The following is a 27,203-nucleotide window of genomic DNA, read 5'->3' on the forward strand; positions in this document are numbered from 1 at the left end:
TTTTTCCGTATCAACAGATACGAAGAAAAATCCTAACGGACGCGTTAGGTACCCGATAAAAGATGACTGGGACTCGACACAATGGTAAAACCTTAAGCAGCACCTGTCGAAGTTTACACCAGTATCCCGAGATCATGTCCAGGGACGTGATCTTGAAGTTGGTTTTTGCGGATTGCCACTAGAGCAGTTAACTAGTACCTGATACGTCAGATGAACTAGCCCCAACTACCATTATCCCTATACAATATAGTATTTGCGTATCCAAAAGATATGCGATAAATTCGACAAGATTATTGAATGATTAAAGTTGGAGATTTTTCCTGATTCTTTGATTCAAGCAAAATCTCGGGGGCTACTGACATAGGCATCCCCAATGGGCCTGCCGAAGATGGTACCCGGGGTTTACTGAAGGCCCACAAGTCGAAGAATACAAAGATCGGAGGCCCAATTGGTGTTAAGGAAAGTTAGAGTTGTATTAGGAAATATAGAAACTTGTAATTTCACGGGACGGGTTAGAAACCCTCCCGGACTCTGTAACTTGTGTATTACGAATCCCTCGGCTCCACCTCCTATATAAGGGGGAGTCGAGGGGCAAAGAAAGGATCGAATCTATTGTCAACATAACCCTATTATTACAATCAGCGAGTACTTTTCGGCTGAAACCTTCGAGATCTACTTGCCCTCTACTTCTAACAAAACCCTAGTCTACAATCTGTAGGCATTGACAAGTTAATCCCTTGTCAGCTGGCTCATGGGTCCCGATGTCAGCCTCCCCGTACAAGAAACATGTGATATCTTGATTATTTTGCAGACAATAAAAAGTGTATTTCGCTCTGAGCTATTGCAAACGGATAAATTAAATCTTTATTTTTACATAAACAAACTAATATGTTGAATCTCCTTGTTTTTGTTTTATTTTTGCGAAGCATAGGACTTTCTTGTTATGGAGTGGGCTGAAATTGTACGAGTCAAAAGACGTCCAGCAGGTTAGAAGGCCCAGATGGCCATGCAGCCCCAATTTATATCTTCCTTATCTTGGATTATTTTTTGATCAAAAGGCCCAGCAGGGATACATCCTTTTTCTTTTGGTCCTGTGTGCCGCCTTGGAAACGTTGAGGACGCTGCTGCCTCATGGGACCCGCATGTCATCCTCTATGAACTCTAAAAATTTCTTTTTCTTGGATTTTTTTTCACCCTCTGATTTTTGGCTATTTCCTTTTTCTTTTGTTCCCCTGCCGCCTTGGGACCCGTATGTCATCCTCTATGTACAATAAACTTTCTTTTCTTGGAGTTTTTTCCCCTAATTTCTGGCTACTTTCGTTTTCTTTTGATCTCAAGCCGCATTTGAAACGTTGAGACCGCTGCTGCAAAATGGGACCCACATGTCATCCTCTATGTAAAATAAAAGTTTCTTTTCTTGGATTATTTTTCACGCTCTGATTTTTGGCTATTTCCTTTTTCTTTCGATCCCCTGCTGGCTTGGAAACGTTGAGGATGTTGCTGCCTCATGGGTTCCACATGTCATCCACTATGAACAATAAAAGTTTCTTTTCTTCGATTTTTTTCACCCTCTACTTTTTGGCTATTTCCTTTTCTTTTGATCCCCTGCCGCCTTGGAAACGTTGAGGATGCTGCTGCGTCATGGGACCCGCATGTCATACTCTATGTACAATAAAAGTTTCTTTTCTTGGTTTTTGGCTCCTGATATTTGGTCACTTGCCTTTTTCTTTCAATCTCATGCCGACTCTCAAACGTACAATAAAAGTTTCTTTTCTTGGATTATTTTTGGCTCCTGATATTTGGTCACTTGCCTTTTTCTTTCGATCTCATGCCGTCTTTGAAATGTTCAGACCGCTGCTACAACATGGGACCCTATGTCATCCTCTATGTACAATGAAAGTTTCTTTTCATGGATTATTTTTTGCTCTTGATATTTGGTCACTTTCCTTTTTCTTTCGATCTCATGCCGCCTCGGCCCTCTGAAACGTCGAGTAAGTTGTTGGCTCATGGGACCCGCATGTCATCCTCTATGTACCATAAAGTTTTTTTTCTTGGATTTTTTACCCCCTGATTTTTGGTCACTTGCCTTTTTCTTTCGATCCTGTGCCGCCTTTGAAATTGTGAACGCTGCTGGCTCATGGGTCCCACATGCCAGCCTCTATGAACAATAATATTTCTTTTCTTGGATTTTTTTACCCCCTGATTTCTGGCTATTTGCCTTTTTCTTTGGATCCCCGGCCGCCTTTGAAACGATGAGGACGCTGCTGGCGCATAGCTCCCACATGTCAGCCTCTATGAACAATAAACCTTTCTTTTCTTGGATTTATTGTTGACCCCTAATTAATGGCTACTTCGCTTTTTTTTTTCGATCCCCAGCCGCCTTAGAAACGTTGAGGACGCTGTTGGCTCATGGATCCCATATGACAGCCTCTATGAAAAATAAAACATTTACTTTCTTGGATTTATTTTTGACACCTAATTAATGACTACTTGGTTCTTTTCTTTTGATCCCGTGACGCCTTTGAAACGTTGAGGGCCCTGCTAGCTCATGGGTCCAACATGTCAGCCTCTATGAACAATAAGAGTTTCTATTGTTGCATTTATTTTTGACCCCTAATTTCTGGCTATTTGCCTTTTTTTCCATCGCCTGCCGCCTTAGAAACGTTGAGGACGTTGCTGGCTCATGGGTCCCACATGTCAGCCTCTTTGTACGATAAAAGTTTCCTTTGCTGGATTTATTTTTGACCCCTAATTTCTGGCTATTTTCCTTTTTCTTTCGAACTCCACCGCCTTTGAAACGTTGATGACGCTGCTGCAAACTGGGTACAATATGTCAGCCTCTTTGTGCGATAAACCTTTCCTTTCTTGGATTTTTTGGACACCTGATTTCGAGCTACTTGCCTTTTTCTTTCGATCTCCTGCCCCCTTTGAGAAACGTCGAGAACGATGCTGGTTTGTGTGTCCCACATGTCATCCTCTCTGAATGATAAATGTTGAGTCCGCGGCTGCAAGATACGTCCCACATGTCAGCCTGCCTGTTGAATAAACGTTTCCTTTCTCGAATTTATATTTGACCCCTGATTTCTGGCTACTTTGCCGTTTCTTTTGATCCCCTGCATGTCTGCTACTCCACCGAAAAACATACCAGCATGTATTTATCACAATACGGGTAGCTAATTTAGGAAAAATGTGTTCATCACGGGATTAAAAAAAAGATCTTCATCTCTACTAAATTTTGATTTCACCAAAAACCGAACAGCGTGTGTTCATGACTTTAAGTTCACGAACACTATGGTTTCTCTATAAAATAAGGTCACCATCAGTTCCTTTATTGAAGGCATTTGCGAAAAGTGTCTTTGGCTAATGGGCACCAGTGCTCCTGCTGTTTTAAAAAAATCAAATATCATACATATTTTTTTCAAAAAAGTCTGAAAATAAATGTAGACATAATAAATAAAGTAACCTACAAGCGTGTAAAATTTTAATATGAAATTCTTTATATTGTAGACTACACAAAAAAGATAAAATCTGTTGAAATTTAGAGATTTGAAATATGCATACCCAGATCCACACGTTCACTACAAGAAAAGTTGCCATGGCCGATGAAGTTGAAGTCGCGCCGTGGTTGGTGGTGCACCAAGGCCGACGATTTTTGGTCCCTCCGTGGTTCATGTCAAAACTTTTTTTTTCTCGTTTTTGAGGCCACCTAGCCCGACGAAAGCGGCCAAAACGTCGCGTATGGTGGCCCGGGACGTGGTGCATCGCGAATTCTCGGGTTCGTTGGCCGAGTCAACGCAAATCCGCACCGCCCAGGGATGTAGGGCCCACATGGCAGCCTCTCTAGCATTGTTTTTTTTCTCGATCGCGCCATCTCGTTCAACGCTCTCCGATCGAGCCGTTTACGATGCAGGATCATGGGTCCCGCTTGTCATCCTCTATGAACCAAAATTCCTTCTTTTCTTGGATTTTTTGACCCCCTGATTTCTGGCTACTTCCATTTTCTTTTGATCCCGTGCCGCCTTGGAAACGTTGAGACCGCTGCAGCTAAATGGGACCCACATGTCATCCTCTATGAGCAATCAACTTTCTTTTCTTAGAGTTTTTTTTGGCACCTCATATTTGGTCACTTGCCTTTTTCTTTCGATCCCCTGCCTCCTCTCAAACGGTGATACCGCTGCTGCTAAATGGGACCCGCATGTCATCCTCTATGTACTATAAAACTTTCTTTTCTTGGATTTTTTTTGGCACCTCATATTTGGTCACTTGACTTTTTCTTTCGATCCCCTGCTGCCTCTCAAACGGTGATACCGCTGCTGCTAAATAGGACCCGCATGTCATCCTCTATGTACTATAAAACTTTCTTTTCTTGGATTTTTTTTGGCACCTCATATTTGGTCACTTGCCTTTTTCTTTCGATCCCCTACCGCCTCTCAAACGGTGATACCGCTGCTGCTAAATGGGACCCGCATGTCATCCTCTATGTACTATAAAACTTTCTTTTCTTGGATTTTTTTTGGCACCTCATATTCGGTCACTTGCCTTTTTCTTTCGATCCCATGCCGCCTCTCAAACGGTGATACCGCTGCTGCTAAATGGGACCCGCATGTCATCCTCTATGTACTATAAAACTTTCTTTTCTTGGATTTTTTTGGCACCTCATATTTGGTCACTTGCCTTTTTCTTTCGATCCCCTGCCGCCTCTCAAACGGTGATACCGCTGCTGCTAAATGGGACCCGCATGTCATCCTCTATGTACTATGAAACTTTCTTTTCTTGGATTATTTTTGGCACCTCATATTTGGTCACTTGACTTTTTCTTTCGATCCCCTGCTTCCTCTCAAACGGTGATACCGGTGCTGCTAAATGGGACCCGCATGTCATCCTCTATGTACTATAAAACTTTCTTTTCTTGGATTTTTTGGCACCTCATATTCGGTCACTTGCCTTTTTCTTTCGATCCCCTGCCGCCTCTCAAACGGTGATACCGCTGCTGCTAAATGGGACCCGCATGTCATCCTCTATGTACTATAAAACTTTCTTTTCTTGGACTTTTTTTGGCTCCTGATATTTCGTTACTTGCCTTTTCTTTCGATCCCCTGCCGCCTCTCAAACGGTGATACCGCTGCTGCTAAATGGGACCCGCATGTCATCCTCTATGGACTATAAAACTTTCTTTTCTTGAATTATTTTTGGCTCCTGATATTTGGTCACTTGCCTTTTTCTTTCGATCCCCTGTCGCCTCTCAAACAGTGAGACCGCTGCAGCTAAATGGGACCCGCATGTCATCCTCTATGAGCAATCAACTTTCTTTTCTTGGAGTTTTTTTTTGGCACCTCATATTTGGTCACTTGCCTTTTTCTTTCGATCTCATGCCACGTTTGAAACGTTGAGGAACCTGCTGGCTCATGGGACCCGCATGTCATCCTCTATGTGCTATAAAAGTTTCCTTTGTTGGATTTTTTTTCACCCTCTGATTTTTGGCTTGCCTTTTTCTTTTGATCCCCTACCCCCTTTGAAACGTTGAGTAAGCTGTTGGCTCAAGGGACCCGCATGTCATCCTCTATGTCCATCAACTTTCTTTTCTTGGATTTTTTTCACCCCCTAATTACTAGCTACTTTCTTTTTTCTTTTGATCTCAAGCCGCATTACCAACATTGAGACCGCTGCTGCAAAATGGGACCCACATGTCATCCTCTATGTACAATAAATCTTGGATTATTTTTGGCTCCTGATATTTGGTCACTTGCCTTTTTCTTTCGATCTCATGCCGCCTTTGAAACATTGAGTAAGCTGCTGGCTCATGGGTCCCGCATGTCATCCTCTACGAACAATAAAAGTTTCCTTTCTTGGAGTTATTTTTGACCCCTAATTTCTGGCTATTTGCCTTTTTCTTTTGATCCCCTGCCCCCTTTGAAACGATGAGGACGCTCTTGGCAGGTCGGTCCCACATGTCATCCTCTATGAACAATAAAAGTTTCCTTTGGTGGATTTATTTTTGACCCCTAATTAATTTCTGGCTATTTCCTTTTTTTTCTTTTGATCCCCTGCCGCCTTGGAAACGTTGAGGATGCTGCTGCCTCACCGGTCCCGCATGTCATCCTCTCAGAACGATCAATGTTTTCTTTTCTTGGATTTTTTTACCAACTGATTTTTGGTTTTTTTATTTTCGACCCCCTGCCTTTGAAACGTTGCCAACGCTGCTGGCTCATGGGTCCCTGATGTGAGCCTCCCCGTACAAGAAACATGTGATATCTTGATTATTTTGCAGACAATAAACAGTGTATTTCGCTCTGAGCTATTGCAAACGGATAAATTAAATCTTTATTTTTACAACTTATATCTTGAATCTCCTTGTTCTTTGTTTTTGCGAAGCATAGGACATTCCTGTTTTTTTGTTGAGAAAAATCCGAACTTTCATGTTCTGGAGTGGGCTGAAATTGTACGAATCAAAAGGCCCAGAAGGATAGTTCGAAGGCCCAGATGTCCAGATGCGGCCCAATTGAAATCTTTCTTTTCTTGGATTTTTTTCACCCCCTGATTTCTGGCTACTTCATTTTTCTTTTGGTCCTGTGCCACCTTGGAAACGTTGAGACCGCTGCTGCAAAATGGGACCCGCATGTCATCCTCTATGTACAATAAAGTTTCTTTTCTTGGATTATTTTTGGCTCCTGATATTTGGTCACTTGCCTTTTTCTTTCGATCTCATGCCACGTTTGAAACGTTGAGGAATCTGCTGGCTCATGGGACCCGCATGTCATCCTCTATGTACAATAAAAGTTTGATTTCTTGGATTTTTTTTCACCCTCCGATTTTTGGCTATTTCCTTTTTCTTTTGATCCCCTGCCGCCTTTGAAACGTTTAGTAAGCTGCTGGCTCATAGGTCCCACATGTCAGCTCGTATGAACGATAAAGCTTTCCTTTCTTGGAGTTTTTTTGACCCCCTAATTTCCGGCTACTTTATTTTTCTTTTGATCTCAAGCCGCATTTGAAACGTTGGGACCGCTGTCTGCAAAATGGGACCCGCATGTCATCCTCTATGTACAATCAAGTTTCTTTTCTTGGATTATTTTTGGCTCCTGATATTTGGTCACTTGCCTTTTTCTTTCGATCCCATGCCACGTTTGAAACGTTGAGGAACCTGCTGGCACATGGGACCCGCATGTCATCCTCTATGTACTACAAAAGTTTATTTTCTAGGGTTTTTTTTCACTCTCTGATTTTTGGCTATTTCCTTTTTCTTTTGATCCCCTACCGCCTTGGAAACGTTGAGTAAGCTGCTAACTCGTGGGTCCCGCATGTCATCCTCTATGTACAATCAACTTTCTTTTCTTCGAGTTTTTTTACCCCCTAATTTCTCGCTACTTTCTTTTTCTTTTGATCTCAAGCCGCATTTGAAACGTTGGGACCTCTGCTGCAAAATGGGACATCATGTCATCCTCTATGTACAATAAAAGTTTCTTTTCTTCGATTATTTTTCACCCTCTGATTTTTGGTCACTTGCCTTTTTCTTTCGATCTCATGCCGCATGTCATCCTCTATGTACTATAAAAGTTTCTTTTCTTGGATTTTTTTCACCCTCTGATCTTTAGCTATTTCCATTTTCTTTTGATCCCCTGCCGCCTTGGAAACGTTGTGTAAGTCTGTCGATCGATGGGACCCGCATGTCATCCTCTATGTACAATCAGGTCTCTTTTCTTAGATTTTTTTTACCCCCTTATTTTTGGTCACTTGCCTTTTTCTTTCGATCTCATGCAGCCTCTGAAACGTTGAGGAAGCTGCTGGCTCATGGGACCCACATGTCATCCTCTATACTATAAAAGTTTCTTTTCTTGGATTTTTTTCACCCTCTTATTTTTGGATATTTCCTTTTTCTTTTGATCCCCTGCCTCCTTGGAAACGTTGATTAAGCTGCTGACACAAGGGGCCCGCATGTCATCCTCTATGTACAATCAACTTGCAAGATCTTGGAGCGAAAGAGCTTGTATAAGTGGGACCCATATGTCATCCTCTATGTACAATAAAAGTTTCTTTTCTTGGATTATTTTTTGCTCCCGATATTTGGTGAGTTTCCTTTTTCTTTTGATCTCATGCCGCCTCTGAAACGTTGAGTAAGGTGCTGGCTCATGGGACCCGCATGTCATCCTCTATGTACAATAAAGTTTCTTTTCTTAGATTTTTTTTACCCCCTGATTTTTGCTAACTTGCCTTTTTCTTTTCGATCATATGCCGCCTTTGAAATTGAGGTCGCCGCTGGCTCATGGGTCCCACATGTCAGCCTCTATGAACAACAAACCTTTCCTTTGTTGGATTTATTTTTTACCCCTAATTTCTGGCTATTTGCCTTTTTTTCTTTTGATCCCCTGCGGCCTTTGAAACGATGAGGACGCTCGCTGGCGGGTCGGTCCCACATGTCATCCTCTATGAAGAATAAAAGTTTCCTTTTTGGATTTATTTTTGACCCCTAATTTCCGGCTATTTGCCTTTTTCTTCGATCCCCGCCGACTTCGAAATGATGAGGATGCAAGCTGGCGGATCGGTCCCACATGTCGGCCTCTATGAACTATAAATGTTTCCTTTGTAGGATTTATTTTTTACCCCTATTTTCGGGCTACTTGCCTTTTTCTTTGAAACGTTGAGGACGCTACTGTCTCATGGGTCCCACATGGCATCCTCTCTGAACGATAAACCTTCATTTCTTGTTAACGACAGGTTTATCAGTATTATTTTCGCAGACTAATACAAGCTCTTTCGCTCCAAGATCTTGCAAGTTAATAGAATAAATCATGGAATTATTAGGATATGTTTTAAATTTCAAATCCACTTTATGAATTTTTGAAAATACCGTGATCTATGTGGGTATGGAGCGATCAAAGATTTTCATATTGGCCATGAGCAGTTTCAAAAATTGCAACCCAATAATTCAAAATAAATACAAACAACTTTTATGTAGAATCTCCGTGTTTTTGTTTTTTGCCAATCATAGGATCTGTGGTTCTTTAGAAAAGGGCAAACATTGCATGAGCAGAAAGGCCCATTTGTACTTATTGGGCTTCGACAGCCGGAGCAAGTAGGCCTATAGCAAATACCTTGTAGATGGCCGTTGGAACCCAAAAGTATTAGTTGCTCACATGCACAAAGGTTCTGGGAGGAAGGTGGGCGGATGTTTGATCTGAAGCTACCTCGGCTTCACCAAAACACCTGGGCAAAGGACATTCTGTGTGACCCCATGTTTAGTGATGACCAAAGGTGCACTATTATCTGTATCATGTATGCAATTTGGTCATCCAGGAATCGATGGGTTCATGATGACGAGGCATATGATCCTATCTTGTCAATGCGCAAGATTAGGGAGGAGTTGTATATGTTAGAATGCAAGGAAAGAACTCGAAACTTGAAGAGGGACAATGTTGGCGACCACCTGATCCGGGATGGGTTAAAATCAATACAGATGGCGCCATCAATGCACCTGAGGGGAAGGGTGGCGGTGGTGGAGTTGCTAGGTCTCACCTGTCCTTTACGGGTGCTTGGAGTAAACCTTTCATTGGAGTGACTGATCCATTAATTGCTGAAGTGTTGGCCTTAAGAGATGGAGTGATCTTCGCGAAACTCCGAGGGTTCTCACATGTGGTGATGGAGATGGACAGTTTGGAGGTAGTTAACCTCTGGTATTTGCGCCAGGATGATCGTTCCATCATGGCGCCTATCTTAGATGAAGTTGGGGAGCTGGTTTCTGATTTTGTGTCGTTCTCAGTTCAACATGTTAGGCGTTCGGCAAATAATTCTGCTCATGTATGTGCGAGACTAGCTTGTACACTTGATCAAACCTGTAGCTGGCTTGATGAAAATCCTAGTTTCTTGTCCAGCAGCCTAAGGGCTGATTGTATTGGAAACCATATTTAATAAAGCTCCCGATATTCTATGCAAAAAAAAGTCCGATCCGTGTACGAAACACAAGATCCAACCCTTCGTGTGAGGAAGCAGGTGGCAGCACACCTCCAGATGCTCAATCGTACATACGCATATCATATAGGAGTTGTCGTATGTACATCAGTTCCGTATTGACATGTTTTTTTCTTTGGTTCACATGTGGGGTCCACACAGTCACCTAGGTCGCACATCTACTTCCTTGCTCGTAGTTGATGCATGTTCGGTTTGGGGATGGGGTGGAACCGAACACACCCCCGTGCCAGTGGATGTACTTTACCCTTTAGCGGCGAAAAAAATAGGAATGGTCCTCTCATGAGTATGATCAACAAGAGGTGGCTATATTATAAAGGACGTACACACATTGTAATTATAGTGCTGAAATAAAGTCAATCCTAAAACAGCCATGCATGGTTATAATATGAAGGCAACACGAAATATAAAAGCAGGGCAGTGTAAACTGATTCAAACTAGTACATACTAAAAAGAGTGTACTACTTCTCAACACTTCAAGCATAATAAAAAAGTGTCACTGTTTTTTTAAAGGTAACACCGAACGGGCAATGTTTAAAGCAGGCTTAAACCACATAGCCGCTTGTCGGACACTATCCCAACCATCCTTGGGAAGGCTGATAACTCCCACAGTCTCACCTTCATCTGGTTGGAGGTTGCAGCGCAAAATTTTAGGGTATTGATTATAACGAATATTCCGGTATGCTGTGTAGACGCAGTTTTTCCTCATGAATGGAACCAATGTGCCATCAGGAGCTTTGGATTCACGCTTCTTCAGGTTGGCAATGATTGGGTAATTGAGTCCGAGGAACAGAGAGTGGTCGCTGAGGCTGTTAACCTGCCTCCAAAGAAAGTCCCCTGCACGTGCAGTAGATAAGGGATCCAGCTCAAAGACGTAGGTCGCAACAGGAGGATACTGCCGTAGCTGAAGCCCATTAGCAGCATAGGGAATGTCAGGAGGTACTTCAGCATTGGCAATCCCAATCTTGTTTACTGTAAGGATGATCATCAATCGTTTGCCATCAGCAGATGGAGCGAGGAACCACGCGTACTGCTGATCATCCACCACCGGTGGCGGGATTACAAACGGGAGCATCAGGTTTTCTGCAATATTAGAAACTAGCGGAGTGGCCCGCGCATTCGCGCGGCTAGATTTGTGAGGAGTTTCTACATAAATGATATTCATTTTTTGTATTAATTTATTTTCCTATTTTATTTATTATTTGTAGATTTATTATAAATTATTTAATATAATGTATACATGATGACTCGCTGATGCACATTATATCATCGATTAAAATCTTATAAGAACATTAAACAAAAAATTTTGTTTACTCCTTTTATTCGGGTACCATCATTTTCTATAAATATCCTTCATTAATAATCTTATAATTGAGCTATATGCTTTCTGCATTGTTAGGTGATACAAAGTAAAATGATAAACTGCTATGGACAATATTGGCTACAGAAATACAACTATGTATACCTTATAGCTATGCATATTATAAAGTTCAGCTTTTCCACCAAACATATATAGCCATTGATACGAAACACAAATACTTGAAGGCATGATACATGAATGACCATATAATATCATTATTGAGCTTTTAGTAAGGATTTTTTTTCATCTTCTCATCATATTTTTTTGGGGGGAACTTATGTTCTTCATATATGACCTATGAATCGATCATTAAAGTTGAACACTTTCTCAGGTAGGAGGCTATCCCATCTAGGTCTATGTTAATTCGTTAAATAATGGCAAGAATACAAATTCAAGATTATCTCGCACTGAAAAAATAAAATAATATTAATTTAGTTTATAAAACATAATCTAAGGAGATTCCTACATGGAGGAACCTTATTTTGTGTCTAGAATATTAAGCGTAACCATATAATGAGAAGATATATCTCAGTTTCTACGTGTAAGAGGCAAGGTTTAGAAAACGAAAGCATGCTTGACGGTGAGCTGAGTGAAAGGTAATCAATTTGCAGGAGAAATATTGTATGCGATGAAGAAAAGGGAATAGCATCCATCTGCTGTCCCCAAACCTAAGCAACCCTCTTCATCATGGTGGTTGCAACATAGGTAGCTGATCACCTCCGTAGCTTATTCCAGCCGAGAAAAACAATTTAAAATTGGGAATTATGGGGCGCGAATGAACGCATGGAGGCCTCTCCCGCGCGAAGCCCCGCCAAAGTTGCCAGGGTGTATTATATGTATGGCCCTGCAATTTCTTTCTTTTTATCTTGAAAAAAATCTCCGACCGACGGATCTAAATGGTTGCTCCCGATTACATCGCGCCATGATCACAAAATCCTCACCTTCCCGGTTCCCGGATAAGAGGGTCCTTGAAAAAAACATAAAATTTAGTTATGTGTTAGCTATTAGCATTCTAACCTAGGGAAGAAATATGCGAGCGCACCAAGTAAAAGTACTTGGTAAGCTCATTTTACCTAACTCCTGAACTGATCTTATAATTGGAACCCATGTTGCTGCATAAATATTTGGAACAAACTAATACACAGGCTGGCTGTAATAGTAGTATTTCAATGACCGGGTCCCTTTTATGTTTTATGTAAAATGCAAAGGAAAAGACGAAGATAAGAAACGTACTGTGATCGTTTTCTTTAAGGTCCAAATCTCCTGTCAAGATTACTCCAAGTTCCTGGAATAACGGAGTAGAGAGCTTTGATCTGAGCCTCAATACTTGTCATAGATTGCTTGTGTATAATATTTTTTTAATTCATCTTCAACAATGCAAATCAAGATACAATAATTTAGCAACTCGTGCTGCAACATGAAAGGATAATATCTAGAAGTTCCAATCCATTATCCAAAACAACGAATACAAACCTGGTGAGGGCTGGGGAACACCACTGTCTGAATAGAGCCCAAGAACCCATGGTTTTGTTTCATCCGTCCGCTGCCCATGCAGCTATTCTCTGATTCCTTTGTGGCCCTTTTGACATCCCTGGTTCATTGCTCCAGGCCGACGGCCTCGATGCATGCAGCAAGCTTAGTAGGAAAATCATGCACCCTTGGACCCTTGGAGCAGCGGGGGACGGATGAGTTTTTCTCGTCCGTCATTGTCTTCTCTGTACCTTAGATAAAGAAATTGCTGCGCTCCATCTCGTTGGTGTGGCAGATCACTGGTGACGACATATTAGATCGTGCATGGAGCAGATAAAACTTTAAAAACACCAATGCTCCGGATAAATTGGAAAATAGTGGTATGCGAATGGCCTGTCTGGGCTCTCCAGATCACATAAATTCATGAAATATATGAACTTGCTTCATTGCTGTGGAAAGCATGGCCCTACCTATTCCATCGAATTTGAACTAACCATAGTGACTACATATCTGAAAGAAAAGAAAAAGAAAATCGTATATTAGCTTAGGTAACACCTAGGTTCTTCTGTTGCTAGAAAACATGTGTGTGCCACAGCTGAGAACTTACCTCTGCCCATTCGTCTCACGTACTCAGCTGCCGGAAGCCTAGAACCCGCATCCAACATAATCTAGATTCGTTTCAATGCTTGTTGGCCAATACTACCGAAAGCGCACCAGCATACCTTGCTTTCGGATGAACCTAATAAAAAATGGTAGAAGTTGAAAGCATGGCTATACCTGGTGATCTACTTGCTTGGATATCGAGATAGTCCGCAGAGTGCAGAATAGGGTACCTGGCCAAACCTACGGCACATTGTCGTGCTAGCTTTGCGTTGAGTTGGCGGCATTGGTATGCAATCTGCAGGGTACACAGAGGCCGGACATCGGACACAGAGAGCAGACGACAATAGCCCTAGGAGAGGCGGCAACACCAAACATATATAGCCATTGATACGAAACACAAATACTTGAAGGCATGATACATGAATGACCATATAATATCATTATTGAGCTTTTAGTAAGGATTTTTTTTTGCATCTTCTCATCATATTTTTTTGGGGGGAACTTATGTTCTTCATATATGACCTATGAATCGATCATTAAAGTTGAACACTTTCTCAGGTAGGAGGCTATCCCATCTAGGTCTATGTTAATTCGTTAAATAATGGCAAGAATACAAATTCAAGATTATCTCGCACTGAAAAAATAAAATAATATTAATTTAGTTTATAAAACATAATCTAAGGAGATTCCTACATGGAGGAACCTTATTTTGTGTCTAGAATATTAAGCGTAACCATATAATGAGAAGATATATCTCAGTTTCTACGTGTAAGAGGCAAGGTTTAGAAAACGAAAGCATGCTTGACGGTGAGCTGAGTGAAAGGTAATCAATTTGCAGGAGAAATATTGTACGCGATGAAGAAAAGGGAATAGCATCCATCTGCTGTCCCCAAACCTAAGCAACCCTCTTCATCATGGTGGTTGCAACATAGGTAGCTGATCACCTCCGTAGCTTATTCCAGCCGAGAAAAACAATTTAAAATTGGGAATTATGGGGCGCGAATGAACGCATGGAGGCCTCTCCCGCGCAGCCCCGCCAAAGTTGCCAGGGTGTATTATATGTATGGCCCTGCAATTTCTTTCTTTTTATCTTGAAAAAAATCTCCGACTGACAGATCTAAATGGTTGCTCCCGATTACATCGCGCCATGATCACAAAATCCTCACCTTCCCGGTTCCCGGATAAGAGGGTCCTTGAAAAAAACATAAAATTTAGTTATGTGTTAGCTATTAGCATTCTAACCTAGGGAAGAAATATGCGAGCGCACCAAGTAAAAGTACTTGGTAAGCTCATTTTACCTAACTCCTGAACTGATCTTATAATTGGAACCCATGTTGCTGCATAAATATTTGGAACAAACTAATACAAAGGCTGGCTGTAATAGTAGTATTTCAATGACCGGGTCCCTTTTATGTTTTATGTAAAATGCAAAGGAAAAGACGAAGATAAGAAACGTACTGTGATCATTTTCTTTAAGGTCCAAATCTCCTGTCAAGATTACTCCAAGTTCCTGGAATAACGGAGAAGAGAGCTTTGATCCGAGCCTCAATACTTGTCATAGATTGCTTGTGTATAATATTTTTTTTAATTCATCTTCAACAATGCAAATCAAGATACAATAATTTAGCAACTCGTGCTGCAACATGAAAGGATAATATCTAGAAGTTCCAATCCATTAACCAAAACAACGAATACAAACCTGGTGAGGGCTGGGGAACACCACTATCTGAATAGAGCCCAAGAACCCATGGTTTTGTTTCATCCGTCCGCTGCCCATGCAGCTATTCTCTGATTCCTTTGTGGCCCTTTTGACATCCCTGGTTCATTGCTCCAGGCCGACGGCCTCGATGCATGCAGCAAGCTTAGTAGGAAAATCATGCACCCTTGGACCCTTGGAGCAGCGGGGGACAGATGAGTTTTTCTCGTCCGTCATTGTCTTCTCTGTACCTTAGATAAAGAAATTGCTGCGCTCCATCTCGTTGGTGTGGCAGATCACTGGTGACGACATATTAGATCGTGCATGGAGCAGATAAAACTTTAAAAACACCAATGCTCCGGATAAATTGGAAAATAGTGGTCTGCGAATGGCCCTGTCTGGGCTCTCCAGATCACATAAATTCATGAAATATATGAACTTGCTTCATTGCTGTGGAAAGCATGGCCCTACCTATTCCATCGAATTTGAACTAACCATAGTGACTACATATCTGAAAGAAAAGAAAAAGAAAATCGTATATTAGCTTAGGTAACACCTAGGTTCTTCGTTGCTAGAAAACATGTGTGTGCCACAGCTGAGAACTTACCTCTGCCCATTCGTCTCACGTACTCAGCTGCCGGAAGCCTAGAACCTGCATCCAACATAATCTAGATTCGTTTCAATGCTTGTTGGCCAATACTATCGAAAGCGCACCAGCATACCTTGCTTTCAGATGAACCTAATAAAAAATGGTAGAAGTTGAAAGCATGGCTATACCTGGTGATCTACTTGCTTGGATATCGAGATAGTCCGCAGAGTGCAGAATAGGGTACCTGGCCAAACCTACGGCACATTGTCGTGCTAGCTTTGCGTTGAGTTGGCGGCATTGGTATGCAATCTGCGGAGGTACACAGAGGCCGGACATCGGACACGGAGAGCAGTACGACAATAGCCCTAGGAGAGGCGGCAACACCAAACATATATAGCCATTGATACGAAACACAAATACTTGAAGGCATGATACATGAATGACCATATAATATCATTATTGAGCTTTTAGTAAGGATTTTTTTTTTGCATCTTCTCATCATATTTTTTTGGGGGGAACTTATGTTCTTCATATATGACCTATGAATCGATCATTAAAGTTGAACACTTTCTCAGGTAGGAGGCTATCCCATCTAGGTCTATGTTAATTCGTTAAATAATGGCAAGAATACAAATTCAAGATTATCCGCACTGAAAAAATAAAATAATATTAATTTAGTTTATAAAACATAATCTAAGGAGATTCCTACATGGAGGAACCTTATTTTGTGTCTAGAATATTAAGCGTAACCATATAATGAGAAGATATATCTCAGTTTCTACGTGTAAGAGGCAAGGTTTAGAAAACGAAAGCATGCTTGACGGTGAGCTGAGTGAAAGGTAATCAATTTGCAGGAGAAATATTGTACGCGATGAAGAAAAGGGAATAGCATCCATCTGCTGTCCCCAAACCTAAGCAACCCTCTTCATCATGGTGGTTGCAACATAGGTAGCTGATCACCTCCGTAGCTTATTCCAGCCGAGAAAAATAATTTAAAATTGGGAATTATGGGGCGCGAATGAACGCATGGAGGCCTCTCCCGCGCGAAGCCCCGCCAAAGTTGCCAGGGTGTATTATATGTATGGCCCTGCAATTTCTTTCTTTTTATCTTGAAAAAAATCTCCGACTGACGGATCTAAATGGTTGCTCCCGATTACATCGCGCCATGATCACAAAATCCTCACCTTCCCGGTTCCCGGATAAGAGGGTCCTTGAAAAAAACATAAAATTTAGTTATGTGTTAGCTATTAGCATTCTAACCTAGGGAAGAAATATGCGAGCGCACCAAGTAAAAGTACTTGGTAAGCTCATTTTACCTAACTCCTGAACTGATCTTATAATTGGAACCCATGTTGCTGCATAAATATTTGGAACAAACTAATACACAGGCTGGCTGTAATAGTAGTATTTCAATGACCGGGTCCCTTTTATGTTTTATGTAAAATGCAAAGGAAAAGACAAAGATAAGAAACGTCATCGTGATCATTTTCTTTAAGGTCCAAATCTCCTCTTCGGATCACTCCACAAATTCCTGGAATAACGGAGAAGAGAGCTTTGATCCGAGCCTCAATACTTGTCATAGATTGCTTGTGTATAATTTTTTTTTAATTCATCTTCAACAATGCAAATCAAGATACAATAATTTAGCAACTCGTGCTGCAACATGAAAGGATAATATCTAGAAGTTCCAATCCATTAACCAAAACAACGAATACAAACCTGGTGAGGGCTGGGGAACACCACTATCCGAATAGAGCCCAAGAACCCATGGTTTTGTTTCATCCGTCCGCTGCCCATGCAGCTATTCTCCGATTCCTTTGTGGCCCTTTTGACATCCCTGGTTCATTGCTCCAGGCCGACGGCCTCGATGCATGCAGCAAGCTTAGTAGGAAAATCATGCACCCTTGGACCCTTGGAGCAGCGGGGGACGGATGAGTTTTTCTCGTCCGTCATTGTCTTCTCTGTACCTTAGATAAAGAAATTGCTGCGCTCCATCTCGTTGGTGTGGCAGATCACTGGTGACGACATATTAGATCGTGCATGGAGCAGATAAAACTTTAAAAACACCGATGCTCCCGATAAATTGGAAAATAGTGGTATGCGAATGGCCTGTCTGGGCTCTTCAGATCACATAAATTCATGAAATATATGAACTTGCTTCATTGCTGTGGAAAGCATGGCCCTACCTATTCCATCGAATTTGAACTAACCATAGTCACTACATATCTGAAAGAAAAGAAAAAGAAAATCGTATATTAGCTTAGGTAACACCTAGGTTCTTCTGTTGCTAGAAAACATGTGTGTGCCACAGCTGAGAACTTACCTCTGCCCATTCGTCTCACGTACTCAGCTGCCGGAAGCCTAGAACAGCCAGGTGAAACATTAGCAAGAACAGATTTTCTCACCTGCATCCAACATAATCTAGATTCGTTTCAATGCTTGTTGGCCAATACTACTGAAAGCGCACAAGCATACCTTGCTTTCAGATGAACCTAATAAAAAATGGTAGAAGTTGAAAGCATGGCTATACCTGGTGATCTACTTGCTTGGATATCGAGATAGTCCGCAGAGTGCAGAATAGGGTACCTGGCCAAACCTACGGCACATTGTCGTGCTAGCTTTGTGTTGAGTTGGTGGCATTGGTATGCAATCTGCAGGGTACACAGAGGCCGGACATCGGACACAGATAGCAGACGACAATAGCCCTAGGAGAGGCGGCAAATCGTGGTTCGCCGGGCTGAGAAAATACACTTCCGGAAGAAGACAATCGAAATTCCAAGCCGATCTTGATTCCCATGTCCTCCTCTAGCAGGGCTCCCGCCGTGAGTGCTTGTGCATGCATGAAAATCTTGATTATCACACTATGCATGCAAAGCCTGATTAGGCTATTAATTCGAAAAATCCTTGGCACACACGTACTATATGGAGTGAGTGTCTTGCCTGCATCCGCATCCTTCGTGTGTCCTTGACCGACGCTGCCGAGATCTGAGCCAATCCAATCATGATAAGTGTGGAGACGTGAGCTGTGGCAGAGACGGAGAGGCCCGAACGTCTAGTGCCGTGCGCAGCGGCGGAGACGGCGAGGCCCGAACGTCTAGTGCCGTGCGCAGCGGCGGAGACGGAGGCCGCAGGACAGGCGGTGGCAGATTAGGGTTACAGGCGTAGGGGAAGAAGAACAATCGATATGCTGATCTTAGATGAGATCGACTTCGGCCGGACGTTAGCAAGTTATTTTGGGTCTGTTTTTGTTTTACTATATCCTAACTAACACGGGAGAAGGACAATCCATAGGCTGATATCGAGATTGACTTCGGCCGAACCTGTAGCCAGTTAATCGTGTTCGCTCTTTTTTATTTGATTATTTGTAGCTAATCTACACCATTGGTTGTCTGTTGTTTTAATAATATAATAGATAGATGGAGACGAATAGGGTGTTACTGGCAACCATATTCAAACAGCAGCATTGTTCATCGTTCAGGCTCACAGTATAAATACGACTATGTAAGCTAAGGACATTGGTCATTCATGTGTTCAAATCGAGTGTCCAATATATCGCTTATACCGCATCCATCCCACGAAACTAGTCTAAACTTCGCCAAAACTAGACACTAGTTAGTGTATACACAGCTATATACTACCTCTGTCCCACCGAAAGTGTCTCGAGATTTGTCCAAATTCAGATGTATCTAGACAGTGAAAGCATATAGATACATTCAAATTTTGACAAATATATATCATCTTAAGTTTAAGTCCTGTGCCGTAGTTAATTCCCTTTGTCTTAAGTGATCTATTAGAGAGCTTCCCTGTGACCACCCGAAGGGTAAGAAATGTTTAACTGTATAAGTGGATTGCCTAGACCTTTCATCAGCTCGGACTTTTGGTTGCGTTGGCTAGTCCATGAAGCTTGACATGGTGTCGAGCCGTGGTCTCGAGTTCGAGTCCTGGCTTTCGCAATTTATCCTAAAATTGTTGTTGCCCCCTCGGAGTCCACGTATATGCCTCTTGAGCTATACCTCCGAGTCTTTCCACATGTTGACTTGTCTCCCATCACACGTGAGGGGGGTGTTGAATTGTATAAGTGGATTGCCGCCCTTGCGATCAGTTCGGACTTTTGGTTGTGTTGGTAGTGCATGAAGCTTGACAAGAAAGAAATGCTCTTTGTAGCTAACCCCAAGTCCGGTAACATTTGCAAAATAGGTATCGGATGCAGCTATCCATTCAAGAGAAGAATTTGCATTTTAGAGTTGAAGGTTCATAATCTCTTCTCTACTATTGATAGTAAAGGGTACACATGGTATTTGTTTACCTCATTTTCGCGTTCTAAAAAAGGTACGCTATATGGTTGTGCTAAGTTAAACTGATTTAAGTCTGTTCAAGTTTATCGAAAATTATACTACCAACATCTAAAACATCAATATAGGTTCATATATTACAAAAGATATTTAGATTTTCTTTTCTCGAACACATGCCTAGTCGTGCATCATTATATATTAGAGCATACAGGGTTGTAGCAAGGCTACGAAAAACTGAGAAAGCAAAAAGAAAGAACTATACAGGGGACTAGAGGCAGCTAACTTTGTTAGGCCCGCAGGGCTAAATCATATATATATATGAGGTTGTAGATATTAATCGTAAACTTACTCAAACTTAAATATCATTGAATTAGGAAAAAGATAACCCGAGTTATTTTGAATGAGGGGACGTCACAATCACTAATGAAAGATAATTGTGGGAAACTGAAATCTATTCAAGAAAATGGGAGAAAAAATGTATCAAAAACAAAATTAATTATACCATTCTGCAGATTGTTCACCGATATAAACAAAGAACCGTTTGATCTGCATGTAGGTACATCCAATCAAGGCTTTTTCCCCGATCTCTAGAAAATATAAGCTACGCATGTAATTACAAACGATTTTCTTCTATTTTTCTCGTTTCTACGTTAACATTTGAGATACTTGTTAATTACATCCATATTCTCAGCTTGCATAGAGTTACTAATTCAGGAATGCATTCACATACGGAGTATACTATGTTTGCCGATGACCGACTAGTACTAATTCATTGCAAGCAACGGTTCATTCATATTCGGATAAAGGATGTGATCGTTAAGTCATATACTTATGAAAGTCCTTATGCATCTCTCTCGATGCGGATGGCGGGGTCTCTCGTCCTCCTTTTGGAGGCAAAATCAATTAGTTATATATGAAACAATGGGTGTAAAAGGTTATCAAAAAGGGTGCCTTCATAGTGCCACGTTATCTTTTGAGATATTGGTTAATTACACCCATATTCTGCAGTGGCGTAGAGTTACTAATTCAGGAATGCAATCACATACTGAGCATACTATGTTTGTTGGTGACTAATTAGTACTACTAATTCATTGCAAGCAACGGTTCATTCATATTCAGCAAAAGGGGGTGTGATCATTAAGTCATATAAGAAAGGTAAAATATAAACAAGGTAGTTCATGAATAACTTCATTGGTTAAGGCAAGTGTATCATGCAATGCAACATAAGGACCGAAAAATACCATTTGCGGTGTCCCGTAAGTACGTGGAGCCGTCGCTTCGTCCACCGCAAAAACGTGGCCACGGAGTTCAATGGCATCACAAGTAATTTGGATAATCAGTGTGTGTGTAAGGGCCTCCAAGCATTCTCCGCCGCCACCCCTTCAAGGTAGAAAATCGTTTTGTCGAACAAGGCGATGAGCTTGTAATCTGCGTACCTCCCACCTTTTGTGGGCACTTGGCAGTATTACAATCTTCAACAAATAAATTGCTGGACCCCGCTAAAAGAGTATGCAGGTCGATATGAAACAATACTATGATGAATCTTCGAATCCGGTAGGGATGGAAGGGGGATATGTCGCTCGGTGTAGACGTTCACGAGGCACCACTCATGATGATCGGCGGCGGCGATCCAGTCGCCGTTCGCGCCAAGCCATTTTCTGTCGTGCATGAACGGCAGGGCGACATAACGGCGAGGATGGTCGAGGGGCACCAGGTCGTACACGGTATCATGCGTACGAGATGCTCGTCGCCATGTCCCGTTGTTCACCGAACCAATAAGCAAGCGGAGGCATCAGCAAGCGTGGTTCATCCCAATGGTGCATCTTACCTTCATCCTTGCTGATCATGTCGTAGAGCTCCCTGGAACATGCAGCAAGTCGGACGGTGTAGGTAACGTCCACATGCGCAGCGATGAGGTCGATGTTGTCGCCGGTGAGAGCCTCCAAGTGGCCGTCCCCGCCGCCCCGGCAAAGCCTAGAATAATCCATCACGTGAAGATGGATTTAGGTGGATGGCGGATGCAACCGCGCTTGGGGTTTTCGGAGGAGAGGGCGAGCGCTATGGAAGGAACGATGCGGCGCGCGGCCGGCCGGGGTAAGGAGAGAAAGGTATACGGAGTAGTACTAGTGATGCGGCGTGGTGGGGATCGAGATCCTGCGCGTGCGCGTGATTCTGGGAGGGTGAAGAAGAAGATTTTTTATTTTTTTGTAACGGGGTGAAGAAGAAGATGATAGACATGCAAGGGGCAAAAACTAGGTAGTACTCTAGGCTGCTGCTGCGACTGGGCGCCGATTTGACGGTTGGTAGACTAGCACGCCACCCATCTATAAATTTGCGACGACGTTTGGTGCAATGATGTCTCGTCACATCAGAGTTGACCAGAGAGGGCTTTTTTTTTACAGTTTCCATTTCGATATATTTTTCTCCAATAATCGTAGTTCTCTACATGCCAGAGACACGTACCTTAACACGTGGGCAGCATGCAACCGCGCGAGCACCAAAATGGAATGAGAAATGTTTTAGAGCAGTAACTTCATTTTCAATGCCTTTCCTAGCTTGGTTTGGAAACCGGACGGAGCTTCGTTGACTTGATGCTTCCAAGATACATTGTGACCGTGTCCCACCATCTACCATCCATTTGAGATCCAACGTTCCAAACTATCTCTTATTTCGAAGCTAAAAAAGAAAAACTATTCAGTAAAATTTTGAAAAAAAATCCAAGTAATATGTAGATTCCTTGTTTTAAAATCTATGAATATTTCATCCCATTCGGATGACTAGCTTGTGATTAAATAGATTCTTACGTACTCGAGCACTAGTTTAAACTAAATATATATTTGCTCACAAACCTATGATTCAAATCGAATGAAACTTCACCAAAATATAAATCGAAATATGCATGATTTACGGGAAGTTTTTCAAAATTTTCATGGTCCATGGGGTCCTCCAAAGTGCAAGCTTTTTTTTCTTGGTTGGTACTTCAAAACCGAGTTTGGATGGTGGCAAGACTTGCACAAAGAGGATGTCAAAATTTTGGCCTTTGTGAACTTTGCAATCAACATCAAGTGTCGGACTCTCGAGAAAAAATATGAGTTGGCGCCCACCTTTCTTTCAACCGTTGGTTCTCAATCCGAGGGTGGTCCAACTAGCTAACAAAATTGGCTTGGTATTCATGGTCTTGAACCAACGATTTGGCATGGCTTTCAATCGGTATGAGAGGTGATGTATGGAGGTGATTCATACGAGAGGGCAATAAAGAAATGTTTTGTCATCCTCGCAAAGCTAGTCTATTTGGAAAGAAATGAATAATTGGTTTTTCGCAACATTGCATGATACTAATTCATGATACTATGCATTGAAGGTGTTGTATCATAGACTAGTATCGCCTACGATACTTCCCATTGTGACTAGTCTAAGTGCTTTTGCACCATGAACACTAGCTATGCACTGTACCTCAAAAAACACTTCTCCATCATTCTACTATTCACACTTTCTTTTTCTAATAGAACTATGTACCATTGTTTTTAATATAATCTTGTGTCGAGAGTATATATTTCTAAAATAGTCATTTATGTTTCGCATAAGCTCAAAGAGGGGTACTTACTTATGAGAGATATCTTTCAACTAATACGTTGTAGGAGTACTTTAATTATGTGAGCTATAGTGTGAAATGCTTACTAGAACGAGTACAAAAGGTGTTTGATAACATTACAGGCCACACGCCCAGTGTAGCCTGCATTGTAGGAGCATTACATCAATTTAACAACTACGGAGGAGTAGCCTAGGTAGAGATAACATGCAAAGGAAATAGTTCAACAGATAGTACAACACAACTACGGAAAGGGAGTAGCCTAGGTAGAGATAAACATGCAAATGAAATAGTTCAACAGATACAAATCTTGCATTACAACACGAGTATTACATAAAGTACATCAGCCCTTCTTTCCGGACCTCGTGACGCGAAGGCAGGTTCCATTGCCGGCGTTGGCGAAGCTTGGGATGAGCCACAACGGAACCTCGCCGCCATGTCCATCTAATGTTGGTTTGGAAACCAACAAGACAGCCTTAGAATTCAAACTGAAGCGGCAAATTTTTGGACAAGGAGGATATGTAAGGCCTACTGCAAGGTGCGATGTGTAAACAGAGTTGCTTCTCGCCATATTTGGACGGTCATGTTCTACCCCGTCTTCTATAGGAATGATAATCGGATAGTTCACTCCAAGGAAGAGAGAATATGATCCAAGGGAAATAATCCTCCTCCATGGCCTCGGTGGCATCAACCGACCGGTGTCCATGCCGTACACCTCGCAGCCAAGTAAACCCTTACCATACCCGCGAATAGTGCGACCATGACGACCCTCGCAGGTAGCAAGAAGCAGGTAAAATCCGAACCAGTCCAAGCATAATCCCGCCCGTCGCAACGCCCCGTGCATGGACCGAAAAAGTCTAGAACCATCATGAGATCGTGCTAACCACCAGGAGCCAAGATTGTACCGACCTTGTTCATCAAGTTCGGGCGGAATAGGTGCCGTGCGGATCAACAAAGGACCTTGCAAAGGAAAGCACAGCTTGAAGTCAGTTCAGCAAAACTTGATTAGTTCATTACATACATGAATAATGATGTAGCTAAAATACTGCCTCCGATCCAAATTAATTGACTCAACTGGATGTGTCTAGCTAGATATGCACAAATTAATTGACTCAAGTTTGTCTAGCTAGATGCACTGGCTAGACAAAGCCGAGTCAATTTGATTTGGATCGGAGGGAGTACTTTATTTTGACTCAAAGGCATATCGCCGCTGATTTTGATTGAATATAGAGGGGGAAAGGTACATGCATGACACGAAAACCGCACAACAAAAAGAAAAAGGCTAAAGCTAAATCTGAAACTAGCAGGTAATAGCGAAAACACATCATATGAGATGAGAAAAATTACCCCAAGAAAGTTGATTCCATGCATAAACTTCGCCTGTCTGAGTTACAGCAAATACAATACCCTTGTGGATGATTGCATCGGAGTAGCCGTACGCTAAGAACTGGTTGTCAAGAACTATCCATCTGCTAGAAGCACAGTTGAAGGACCGCAATTGCCGCGTTGAAGATGGCAAGAACAGAGAAACTAGTATAATTTGAAGCAGCTGTTGGAACTCGGCAAATAGCTATCTTCAGCAGTTGAAGATGTTGATCATTAGACTCGAACACAAGTTTATCCGGGTGGATTTAAACTCACTTATTGGTGGTAGAGGAATCCGGCGACCAGTGTACACATTGACAAGCTCCCAATTCCAGGGGAAGCCAAGAAGGGCGATCCAATCTCCATTCGCGCCCGCCCACATGCCCGTACCACCATCCGGAATCACGGCATCGGAAGAGATCCCGTCCAGCGGCGCGCTGGCACAAGGTACCCTTGCGATCTTTTGCATCATGCCGCTTGTCCTTCCGCGCACCCTCGCCGCTTGAACTTGTGGACGCGGGAGAAGGGATTGTGCGCGGGCGGTACCTCGCCTTGGTGAGTATGAAGAACACAGGCATGCCAAACGGCCGAGATGCAGGCAGAGCTACACTTTGTGTTGCTGAATCATGATAAAACTTGCATGAACCGACGAGGCTCGCGGCGGTGATGACATCGCATCGGGATGCGATTTCTTCAAGGGGGCCATCAGGAAACACCCAAGAACCGCCACTCTCATTGATCGATCTCGCCATTGGAAGGATGCGGTCAAGTGGGTGTGGGGGTGTGGGAGTGGGACGCTGGCGTTTGGGTATGAGGTATTGGAGGACAAGTGCGAGCGGCAGCTGGTAGAGCGATATGGATAAAAGTCCACAACTCCTACTAGTACCATCAAACAGGTGGCTCGAGATGATCCGAAAAAGGCATGGCGGCGGTGGTGCAGGGGCTGCCGGTGTAGGCGGGGTCGCCAGAGAAGATGGAGATGAAGAAGACGGAGAAGCAGTGCAAAAAAACAATTTGAATTGAAATCAATAATACGAGTACTACGGCGTGCCTTCTCTCTCCGGTCTCCGCCGCACTACTGCACCCGTCGTGAAGGCGTGTGACCCGAGAAGAAGCTAATGTACTGTATACCGTCCTTGCACGCCGTGGAGCTGTATTTTGTCTCATCAAATCAGCTCTGGACAGTTTCAGCAGAGAAAAGATCCTTTGCCATCATCATGATATATTACCACGGGCCCACGGCAAAGGCACATTCATCTTGTACTACCATATACCGTATCGCTCTATATGTTGCACAAACCACCACTTGGACATTTTTTTTGCAGCTTTCCACCATGTGGTGGTCTAATATGTTGCAAATTTCACCACTTGGTTATCTAATCAGCTAGTTAGTCATGTTGATAGCAAAATCGACAAGTGGGTTCAACATGTCAATGCTCCAATTAATGTTTTAGAAAAAATAAATTTTTCAAAATTCATACTTCTTTTATTTAGCTATTTAAAAATGCTTATTCATTTATTTCAACAAATATTGTGCGGTCTTGAATTTTTTTCAAACAAATATTATGGCATCGGGTTCGGGACTCCTGAAAAGGACTGGCCGTGGTACGGAACCCGAAATGATGCCCACAACATGGTCGAAAGTGGCAAGGAACCCGTCGAGGTGGATGAACTCGGGAAACCTTGGTAGAGGTAGGGATCTTGAGGAGGCCATTAGGGTTAGCCTACCCCCCAATAAGCGTATGAACGAAAAAAATTCACATAAGTAGTAGCTATTATTAAAATTTCACAAATATTACGCGCTTTTGAATATTTCAAAAGTATTGTGGCGTCACGCTGGCCTTGCCCGAATTTTACCTTTCAGGCCGGATGTCACGAGCATGATCACTCAACCAACCGGGTCCAAACATATATATACAATTGGCCTCCTCGAGCCTACACCGACCAGATTGTCGCTGAAACTGGATCATATAGTTTCTATTGGATTGATGTCCTAAGGAAATATTCCAACAACGGAAGTTGTTTGATTCGTTGTATTATATTCCTTTGGAATCTTGTTGGGCTTGTTTGGTTCGAAGAAAATTCATAGAAATTTTGTGGGATTCAAATCTCAGTGGCTCCTTTGATTCTTGAATACATGATAATTCATACTAATTCACGTGTTTTTTGTGTAGCACTACAACCAAAGAACATGCAATTCAAATTTGTGTGATTTCTCTCATATAGGATTAATTCAACATGCAATCATATTCAATTCCTACATTATTTCTATTTTAACATTT

This window comes from Lolium rigidum, chromosome 3, assembly GCF_022539505.1.
Source record: "Lolium rigidum isolate FL_2022 chromosome 3, APGP_CSIRO_Lrig_0.1, whole genome shotgun sequence".
NCBI lineage: Eukaryota > Viridiplantae > Streptophyta > Magnoliopsida > Poales > Poaceae > Lolium > Lolium rigidum.